At 47.0% G+C, this 11541-nt stretch overlaps 1 long non-coding RNA gene across 1 annotated transcript; it reads right to left on the reverse strand.

Annotated features, from left to right (window-relative positions):
• Positions 1-926: 926 nt before the first annotated feature.
• LOC121135989 lies at positions 927-10673 on the reverse strand. Its single transcript, XR_005873103.1, has 4 exons — positions 10633-10673; positions 3079-3194; positions 2101-2256; positions 927-1132 (listed from the first exon to the last, which is right to left on the reverse strand). It is a non-coding gene; the product is annotated as an uncharacterized LOC121135989 (long non-coding RNA).
• Positions 10674-11541: the final 868 nt, after the last annotated feature.

The raw sequence follows: 11541 nt of genomic DNA on the forward strand, positions 1-11541 counted from the left end.
AATTATGGATGTTTTCTGTTAAGATTGGCTTTGTATGGGTCCTGGGATTTGATCTCAGGTCCCCTGTAATGCATTGAAGTACTCTATCCTTTTTTTTTGTTTTTTCGAGACAAGGTTTCTCTGTGACATTGGAGGCTGTCCTGGAACTAGCTCTTGTATTACAGGCTGGTCTTGAACTCTCAGAGATCCTCCTTCTTCTATTGCCTTAGTGCTAGGATTAAAGAAATGTGCCACCAACTCCATGGTAATGTATCCCTTGATACATCTTTCCAGTCTGTCTCTCTATTCTTTACTTGAGTACCTACTATTATCGTTTTCCCCATTAATGATGTTTGTTTAACATTAACTTTTGTTTTCTTGCTGTGGCAGTGTCTTTCGATGTAGCCGTGGCTGTCCTGGAATTTGCTATGTAGACCAGATTATGACAAATGGTGGCTGAAACTAGCAGATGAAGAGAATGTGGTATGCAACCCCGGGTCATCTTTGGACTCACTGCACTATTATGGACTGATGTCTAAGGAACCAGCAGCCCTGTGACATATGAGGTGAGCAATTGTGCACCTCATTTCTGTCCTGCCAGATCCTGAACCCGCTGGCTGCTCACGTGGTATTTACCCTGAGACAGCTTCTGTATTACAGTCTCACAAAGCTGCAGTCAGACAGGTGTGGTGGTGATTAGTGCCTTTAATTCCTGCAATCGGGAGGCAGAGGACAGGAGGATCTCTGTGAGTTCATGGCCAGCCTGGGCTACAGAACAACAAAAGAGCCGCAGTGGCTTTCCCATGATCACCTGGCCAGTCAGTGCCAGTTTCCCTGCTCTGAGTGCCCACACATGTCACTTCTGTCACTGTCTCCCACATCCTCTGAAGATGTCACACTTCACCTGCACAGGACACAGACATGGAGAGCAGAGCAGAGCTGCAGGTGTTTATTAGAATGAGCTTCACAGACAGAACAATGGTGGGACAGGTGTCTGGATTTCAACTTCAGGAGGGAGAGAGGACATGGCTGCAAGGTGGCACAACATCAGCCATCACATTTTATGGCTTCGAATTTGGAAGACTTCCTCACATTTGAGTAGGGCATCTTTAGCATAGTATTTCTTGCATGGCGAGTTGATGATGATTTCATGCTGGAAAACAAAAGGTCAGAGAGAAGTAGAGGTGGTCACAGGCAAGGTGCAGAGCTTCACCAGGGCTCCGCAGTCACCGTGATGAGGCTGCCCCTAGACTTCAGAAAGGGAAACTCCCTGCAGTGACTCAGGTTTCCCCAGTACACTCTGCGCAAGGGAACTGAAGCTCATCCACAGCTGCCAAGATGAATCATGAAAAGCCACCCTAGCCAGGCAGGGATGAAGGGAAGAAGGTGCTGGAAGGTATGATGGGGATAGTGTGGAGAGGACACAGGATGGCTGAGCATTACTTTTGGTGTCCCATACCTGAGGACATCTGTCCAGCACATTGGGTAATACATCCCCTGTGTGAGTGTGTTAGAAGAAAATCTTTCCTAGAGAGAACTGTGGTTTTTCAAGACCTCTTCATTCAAACTACAAACATTATGATTGACACAGAATACTCCTCTGTATAATCCTGCTTTGCCTAAAGACCAGACAACAGGAAACAAGGAGAAGCTGTGGTGGACATCTGTGGGCACTCCCTGGGGGTGGGGTATCATCTAAGCCATGCAGGGAGATTCTGCCCTGGCCCTGAGGATGCCAGGGGAAGGAGGGCTCCATCTGAGACAGGGGAGTACAGTCAAGGGAGGATCCAGAGAAGGTGACACTGGCCAGTAGACAGAATTCAGACATCTTAGATCACATCTGAGGGTGTCCTACATGTGCAGCCACCAGAGCAAGGATCTCCTGTGTCCCTGCATGCCCTAGAGTGGGAGAGAACCCCTATCTATAGTCTAGCAGAGATTGTGGGAACTTGCTTAGAGCTGGCATGCTGCATTGCCATGTACTAGGGTGGGCCAGGATTGGAGTGCTCTGTTCTTCATCCCCTGACACACATGATCAAGTATACACAGCATTTCTCCATGTATCCCTGGGGGATTAGGGTAGGGAGGAATTTACCAGAACTACTCCTTCCAGAGTTTTACCTTCCCATTCTGCCTCATTGTTGCATTTCTAGAGATTGTCAACAGCCTCCCTCTCCTGGGCAATCGGGATAAACTTGCGTATGAGCTCATTACTCATTTCTTTGTTTCCATAGACCGTTGCGTTATATACTTCGAAGAAAGGAAGGCATGCTTCTGCTGCAAACATACGAAGGAAAACATCAGTAGTGAGCTCCAGGCTGGAGAAGTGGAGATTCAGTGTTTCTGGCCACTTCTACAAATGTCTTAACTGACCTTCACAGTTCTATCTTCCTGAGTCTGCTGCCTCCCAGATACAGCCACAGATTCCATAGACACACACTCTCAGTAGAAGGGGATAAATGAGTGTGCCAGCCTGCGTATCTGACTTTCACGTAAATCCTACACATGAACCAGCTTCAACTATGCATGCAAATAAGGACAGGTCATCACCACATACCCCTGCTCCCCATCCCACCAACCCCAACTGTCTCAGTCCAGAGAAGTAAGTCAAGGGACGTGGGCAGGTGTCCTGGCAGGTGACCTCCCAGAAACCCCTTAGATCTATGTCCCGACACTGCTTGGAGATCTATTCGGAAATGAGATGGGGTGAGCATGGAGAACAAAGGCCGTCTGTCCCCGTTCTCACTTGTCTGGAAGCCCAGCTCCACGGCCACCAGCAAGGCCAGCAGAAGCAGAGTCCCCTTCATGGTGTAGAGTGCTAAATGGTCTTCTCAGAACAGATCCTGCTGCCTTATAAGCTGCTGTCTCCCTGAGCCCAGTCCCGCTCAATCCATCCCACCCAAGCCCAACCCTGCCTCCCACGAGTGCCAAATGTCTTTGGGCATGAACATGGCACCTGTGGATTCCTGTCCCTGTTGCATGAGGGAGTGAGCATAGCAGCCCCTGCCAGTCTGAAGAACAAATGGCTGGAGACATCCTAATGTCATCAGCTTCTGGACAGAAGTGGTTGTATCTTTGCCAGAAGACGTTAGGACTGACCTTTCTAAGCAACCACATGCTGAGCCGAGTGTCGTATTGTCCTGCCTGAGCTGTCACCTTTGCTTCCCGGTCACACTCCTCCTTGCCTCTCCTGGCTGCAAGCATGTCCTCTTCAGCTTGGAGGTGGAAACCATGGAGGTCAAGGAGGATTTCTGTCACTGTAGGGAGCCAACAGCCCACAACACTGCTTTTCCGTGAGATCAACATGTGTGCAGATGTGTGCACATCTGGTACCATACTGGGTTCCACGGACATCATATCATCTTAGCTGCTGTCGCCTGTGGAGTCAACCTTTCCGGACAGGGACAACCATCTGGGGCTTTTAGTGACTGCCAGCCAGGGTAGTCACAGTGTGTTAGGTCACGTGGTTCTCTTCTGTGCATTGGATGTTTTTGTCCCACCAACTGCATCATGCCGCAATGTCGCCCTCCCTGCCTCAGCAGCTCATTCCTGTTGTCCTGCTCTCGTCACTCTCACCCCTACCAGGAAGCAGGTCGCTAAGAATTCAAAGAGTACTGGCCATTTGGAGGGATTTGTCACTGCACATGAATTCTCCTTTGTCCATGGGCAGTGGGGTGTGTGGATGGTGTCAAGTTCAAATCAACCTAATGCCCTCACAAAAGAGTTTGTCAACTTGGGTTGTGTTTCCTGAAGGCAGGACACGTGCGGTGTGTGATGGCTAATCTTGATGGTCATCCTAACTGCATTTCAATCCTCATGGAAACAAAGCTCTGTCAGTGTGGAGTTTTTAGGCTGTGTCAGTTGATGCAGGCAGTCTGACTTTACGTGGGCAGCGTGGACTAGGGTCTTTAAGGACTGGAAAGCAGAAAGCAAGCTGGATATTCTTATCTCTCCACTTCCTGATTGTCGATGTGGTCCTGCACCAGGCCACCCCCACCAAGATGGACTGCATCCCTTCAGAGTGTCAGCAGTCACTCCTGCTCTGGTTTCTGTACTGGTTTGCCAAAGCCTTAGAGGTGTAATTTTAGCATGTGCACAGTCCTGAGGTTAATCCACTACATCACACAGAAAAATGGGGGTGTCTAAGGAGATGACTCAGTGGGTTCAGTGCTCAATATGGAAGCCTAAAGACCTGAGTTCAGATCCCCAGGACCCCTGTAAGGACGTGAGTGTTGTGGCATCCACCAAAATCCCATGGGAGCTCCAGGTTCAATAAGAGAACTTGTCTCAAAAAGAAGTGTGGAAGGCTATGGAGATAGTTAGTGATTAAAGGTGCTGCCACTAAGCATGATGACCTGAGTTCAAATCCCAGAAGTCACAGGATAGAAGAATAGAACTGGCTTCTCCTAGTTCTCCTATCATGTTATCACACACACACACACACACACACACACACACACACACACACACACACACACTTTGTGGAATCACAAGAGAGTCCAAAAAAGCTCTTAATTGTCAGTATAAAATAATTCCAATAACAAATAGCAAGATATTGATATATGGTATGTTTGTGTGAATGGCCGGATGAGCAGAAACATAAATAGGAATGAAAGACAGTGTTCTTATAGAAGAAATCATGAGTACTTACATATGCTCCTCTCCTCTCAGGAGGGGAGTTTACTTCCTTCGGTCCTTCAGTTTGAGCTTCATGTGTGCAAAGGAAAAATGAAGGTGGCCCGGGACTACCCCAGTTAGGAAAATAATTGCTGTATAAGCTTGAATACCTGCGTTTCAGTCCCCAGGCCCATGAGGAAAGCCAGGCACAGTGATGTTCCTTGTAATTCCAGCACTAGGGAGTCCACCCCTGGGGGTCACTGGCTAGTCAGTCTAACCAAGACCAGGAAAAGGAAGAGACCCTGTCTCTAAAATATAAGAAGATCAGCTGTTAAGAGGACTGAGCACCCATGGGGCAGCTAACAACCCCCTGTAACTCCAGTTCCCGATGATTCAACACCCTCCTCTGGGGACCACAGGCCCTGCACCTACAGTGTGTAAAACTTTCATGCAGGCAAAATCTCCATGCATAGAAAACAAAACAAATAAAATCTTTTCACAAAGCAAAAATCTGCATATACAATATGTATGTATGTGTACATGTACAAGCACACACATAAATACACACACACATATACATTTATATTGTGAGAGAGACTGAAGCACTTGATTGTCCATCTCTGGCTGTCATGTGTATGCACACATGTATGCCATGTGTCTCAGTTAAGGTTACTATTGCTCAGCCAGGTGAGGTTGACCACACCTGTAATCCCAGTACTAAGGATGCAGAGGCATGTCGATTTCTGTGAGTTCCAGACCAGCCTGGTATCTAAAGTCATTTCCAGGACAGCTGTGATTCAAGGAAATACTGTCTGGAAAAAACAAAAATAAATCAATAAGTGAATAAAAAGATTACTATTCATGTGAGAAATACCTTCACCAAAAGCAAACTGACAAGGAAATGTTTATTTGGCTTGTGCATTCATAACGAAAGTCAGGACAGGAACTCATGCAGAGCAGGAGTCTGGAGGCAGGAGCAGATGCATAGGCCATGGAGGATGCTGCTACTGGTTTCTTTCCCAGGGCTTGCTCAACCTGGTACCATATGGAATGCAGGGCCACCAGGCAGGAGATGGCACCAGCCACAATGGGCATAGCCATCCCACATTGATCACTAATAAAATGCCTGGCTAATGACTGTTGCTGGATTCCTTTAATCCCAGCACTTGAGAGGTACAGACAGGTGGATCTCTGAGTGTTGGGTTAGCTGGGTCTACAGAGTGACTTCCAAGACAGTCAGTGCTTCACAGGAAACTCTGTCTTCAGGGAAGCCAGAGAGAGAGAGAAAATGCCTAACAGACTTGCCTACAGTCCTAAGTTGTGGAGGCATTCTCTTATTTTGTTTTTTCTTTATTAAATGTGTTTCTTTTGGATTTTACAGACAGGATGTTCCGTGTAGCCTTAAATCTTTTGGAACAGAATGTAGAGCTGGCTAGCCTCAAAATCGGAGATACACCAACCACCGATTCCATGTTGCTGGGATTAAAGTAGTGTGCCACTTCTACCCATACCAACCATGTTTCTCTTCCTTGAGGTTACCTCTTTCTTAGGACTTTAGCCTTTGTCAAGTTGACATAAAACTAGCAAGTAGGCACTGTGTAACCAACATATGGGCAATTGCAAAAACAAACACACATGCAATATCGAATGGGCACATGCACGGGGGAACACACACACACACACACACACACACACACACACACACACAGGAAAATATGAGGGAATCATAAAACTGTATAAATGCCTGGTCACAGAATGCTAATGGTTCAAGTGAGAATTTCCAGTCAGTATGGAAAGGTGCAGGTGTCATGTGTCCTCTGACATGCAGGATTAGGCACTAAACCTCTGTGAGATCTCCAAACAGTCGAATGTCAGTTCTGATGAACTAGCAGATTGCTGCAGGTGTCACCCACCAGTAGACACTTTTAGCCACAGTATGCCCTTGTCTCCATTCCTAGTACTTCCAAGGAATACAAAGACCTAGCTGGGACTCAGCAGCCCTGGGAACTTGCAAGGTTATCAAAACAAGGCCTGGAGGACATAGTGGACAGCTCATGAGTAGATATTAGTACTTGGCACCTTTTTCCCCAAACAGTTACAGGATTCATATTCTGTTTGGCTCAGGCATGCAGTAAAGTCAAAAGAGTAAGTTCTCTCTAAGATTTGGCAATAACTTAATCTGTCACCACTGATGGATAGAAAGCGACATTCAATGCCTTTAACAACAAACTAATTAGTTCTGACTTACCAAACACTTAAAGCCTTTACTTTCAAAAATTATTACCAGCCAACTAACAAAAGCACTTATATAAGGTGAACAGGGAGGTGTGGATAGTGGTGTTGAAAGTTTGAGGGTAGCCTGGGTCATCCGGGAAGATACTGTTGTTTCATGTTTCACAAAGGTCTTGTTTAGAGACTTGAGAGATGCAAGCTAGCCCTCCAATATGTATAATGGCCACTGTGGAGACCTTCTATGTGGTGTCCCAGGGATAGCGTGCCACATACCTTGTTCTCCTGAGTCATTGGATATCTAAGGGACACAAAATCATCCACAGGAAGAGTTGCTGGGGAAGCAGGGACTGGGTTCAGAGCCCAGTGCTGTGGTGGAGGCCAGGCATGTTCTCATGCACAGGGTCCCGTGCACTGTGGTGTTGTAATCTGTGTTCCATTGCTGTGACCAAACCCCCCAGCCTCGGTGCTGTATGTGGGAGAGAAGTTAACTTGGTTCATGGGAGGAGTCTTGATAGTCCCAAATAGAGCAGCCACATCTAGGCAGTGCTTGCACTGTGTGAACTCATGGTGCATTGTGGGAAGCTGAGGGCAGGTGATGAAAGTCAGTCCCAGAGCAGGGGATCCACCTGGTTTAGATACACCACCATAACTGACTGTCAGAACTGCCGCCCTGGGAACCAAGGCCCAAGGTGTCCTAGCCGAGTTGAAACCACAGATGTCTGTGCCTCTGATATGGTGCTTGATGAATCTGAGTATCAGATCTCACAGCCGGGTGACAGGGAGCACACAATCCAGTCAGAGCAGAGCATTGGGAGACCCTTGTTCTCAAAGAGGTCATGCTTATGGGAAATGTTGTCCTACCCTATACAGACATACTCTAGTGACAGATAGACCAGGTAGATGATAAGTTCTAGTTTCAGGGGACACAGAGTGGTCAGGAGAGCTGCAGAGTCCACTGTGGGAGGCTGAGGCAGGTGAGTCCCATGATAGCTGTCTGGGATCTCTTTGCTCAGAAGATAGAAACTGTGTGTGGGGGAGGGGAATGTCTCCAGCTGCTAGCTTTGGCTGCTCCATTGCCCTCCATGTGTCACGGCAGTGGACAGATGCACAGTTGATGGGAGCAGCAGCAGCTGGTACCCTAGGTGAGCAGGCCTCACACTAGCATAGACCCAGAACCCTGTGGTTAAGAAGGAGGACCTCCTTGGCACTCACCAGTGCTGTGGCTCTTGGCCCTGGTGAGGGTCTTGTGTCTAAAGAAACCACAGCTCCCCGGACATAGTCTGGCAACCAGGGGCTGATGCTTCCATCCTCTGGAATGAACCCTTCTGTCCTTCTTCAGACACTGATCTGCTCTCTTTCTGTGACTCTTCCTTTTCCTGTCCCTTCCCCTGTCAGATGCTTCAGCTACCATGCATCCAGTCACTTGCTTGTGACCACTCAGATGCCACTCCCCTGCCTCAGCCCTTGCTGAACTGTCTGCTGCTTTCTTTTCCATCACTGTCCTTAAATTAAGGCCATAAGAAGTCGACTCAACAGACCCTTTCCTGAGGCTTAACATGTCAGTCCCAGGAGAGAGAGTGGGAGTCTTTTCCAGACCAGTGAATGACCTGACAGCCCACTTCCCTAGCAAGGGCACTGCAGGCTTCTCAGCCACCTCCCAGCACACCCTCTGCTAGGCCACGGGGAGAAGGGTGGGACTGCTTCCCCTCTGGCCAGGGTAAAAATGGTTGAATGGTCAAGTAGAATTGTGTGATAGCAAAATTCTGCTAGACACTCTGAAACAGCCTCAATGAGGCTGTTCCTTCTGAAGCCAGCTCACATTGTCCTGTTGTTTTGGTGAGGTACCTGTGGAGTCTTCAAAATGGCCAGTGGAGTCCCCAAGCCAGTCATGCTGGCTTTCTGAGGGACAAGGCAGCTGGAGCAGCAAGGAAGAGTTGGACAGAGGCCAATTAATATGTCTGATGCTCCATACTGAAATACATTTTCTTAGTTATGACAATATGAGCCTGAGCCACTTGCAATATGACCTTAAAGAAATAGTGATATTATCAGGGTCTCTCGGTGTGATTCTAACTGACCTGTAACTCTGTATGTGGAACAGGCTGACCTCAAGTTCATAGTGATCCTCCTATCTCTGTCTTCTGAGTGTTCAAATTGAAAGCATTTGACACGTCAGGCATCTATTAATGGATTTTAACACAGCTCACACCATACACATGCAGACACACACACAACACACCCACAAAAATGTACATGTCACATACTATATGCTACACACATACCACTCATATACATACCATACAAACACATGTTACACATACAGCACCCATGTATAAACAACATGACACACACACCACAATTCACATATGCCACAGTTACGTACATATACTACATACACATACATATCACTCACCGAGAACAAAAAACATGCACATACATTCATGAAAATACCACACATAGCATGCACAGGGACCACAAACACACCACTCAAATAACACAAGAACTACACACACACACTCACACCACACAGCACAATAATATTTTACAAACAAACACATCATACACAAAAGTATGCCACACATCCAAATACTAAGCATGCACCACACACACACACACACACAATACAAACAAATACATATTACACACACTACACACATATGTACACATACCACCACATGCCACACATATACTCCACACACAGTCCACACACATCACAAGCACACACATATGCTATATAAACACAAAAAACATGGGTTACACACACAGACATATATACATATATATATATATCTCACAGAGAACACACATTCACTACAAACATACACACTATAACATACTACCCACACACCACGACCAAAAAAATACACAGGCACCCCACATACACACCAAACCTACACATCACAGAAACAAACACACCATACACACAAAGGACACATACACAAACTAATTACATACTACAAACACATAGCACTAATACACAACAAGCCCACACATATTGTACACACACACAAACAAACAAACACACACACCACTCCCTTCTTAGAATGTTTATAAACTAACCTGAGCAAGATCCTGTCTTTAAAAAAATCAAAAATATCAAAAGGGGGTCAAGTTAAGCTGGACTGAGAACACATTTAATCCCAGCACTCAGGAGGCAGAGTCACATGGACCTCTGTAGTTGAAGGTCAGCCTGCTCTACACAGAGATGCAGCAGCAGAGGCAGGGCAATGTCTGGATGGGATATCTCAAAAGAAAACAACAGCAACAAGGAAAAGGACAAGTTGAAGTGTGACTACAAGAGCAGGAAGACTTCAGGGCTACAATAGGGTTCAGGGAAGCCATGAAGCATGAGAGAAATTGGGGAAGGGATAGAAAGAGACAGAGCAGGGGACCCCAGTGAATATGATGTTGTCTATCCTAGACATTGACTACGAGGGAGACTTTTCATTAAACATTGAGTTCCCTGCCAATCAGGGTGACCAAGGCATCACTCTGGAGGTCTGGTTGAGGGAAGTTTTGCCTGGCTGGCAAGTCATCATCTCCTTGATGATATGACATGTGACTTTAAGCAGAGCACTAAGAAGGGTGTTAAGAGAAGCTTTTTCTTTTGCTAGCCGCTTTGGTTTATCCCTCGCCAGTCGCCTGGGCTCTGCCGCACCAGCCTGGTTCTAGATCCGCATGAGTCCCAAATAAACACACAGGAGGCTATATGAATTATGAAGCTGTTGGCCTTGCTTGTCTCTTACTGGCTAGCTCTGCTTTAAGTAATTACCCCATAATTGTTAATCTAAGTATGTCTCTTACCAGAGAATAGTTCTGGGCTCCTACCCCCTTGGCGGTTACATGTTGACTCTCTTGTGTTTCCCCTTCCCAGAATCCTCCTCGACTCCTAGTCCCTCCTATCTAGGTTTTCTATTGGCCAGACAGTACTTTATTGACAAATGCACAGGCAAATAACAGGACTTCCCCAACAGAAGGGGACCAGGCTGAGCCAGGGACTTTGTTGACCGGGATCTTCTCTTCTTGCCAAAATACACAGCTACCCTGACACCACCCCAGGGAGTATCACTTAGTATTCTGGGAGGAGTCTGGAAGGGTTCAGACACAGCCTCTCCCTGCCCACTGAGCAGTCCAGGGCAGTTATAGAAGGGGCCATAGCTGGGTAGGAACACCTGACACCATTACCATGAGCTCACTGGCGCTCTCGTGTAGGTTCTCGTGTAGGTTCTAGGGTGGAGCATATAATTGAACCCCTCTTTTCACTAGAAGTAGTACGATCAGTCACCAGGTTAGCATCATGTATCTGAGGGTCTTCATGTGACAGTAATCAGGTCACTTGTGGGACCATAGCTGCCTGAGGCTCACTTGGAGCCATTCCAGGTCCTGCCCAGCTGCTTCTGGATTCTGTCCTTCATGTTCCCATGGTGTCCTGAAGGCAGGTGGCTCCTTCCATCAGCCTGGATTGGAGGCTGTTTAACAGGTTTGCCCTAATGAGATTTGAGGGAAACAGGGAGGAATGTTTGCTCCCTGGACCTGGTCAGAACCAGGATCTATGGCAGATGGGTACAGCTCCCTCCCAACTGGTGTCCCTTGTATGATGAATGACGTCCCCTTCACCTCTCATGCCTCACTGACTTACTGTGTCCAGGCATAAAGAGATGCTGACAATTACTGTTGATGAATCCATCTTTGCCCAAAGACTCAAGGAAACCA

The sequence above is a fragment of the Mesocricetus auratus genome, unplaced genomic scaffold (genome assembly GCF_017639785.1).
Source record: "Mesocricetus auratus isolate SY011 unplaced genomic scaffold, BCM_Maur_2.0 Super-Scaffold_100046, whole genome shotgun sequence".
In the NCBI taxonomy this organism is placed as follows: Eukaryota; Metazoa; Chordata; class Mammalia; order Rodentia; family Cricetidae; genus Mesocricetus; species Mesocricetus auratus.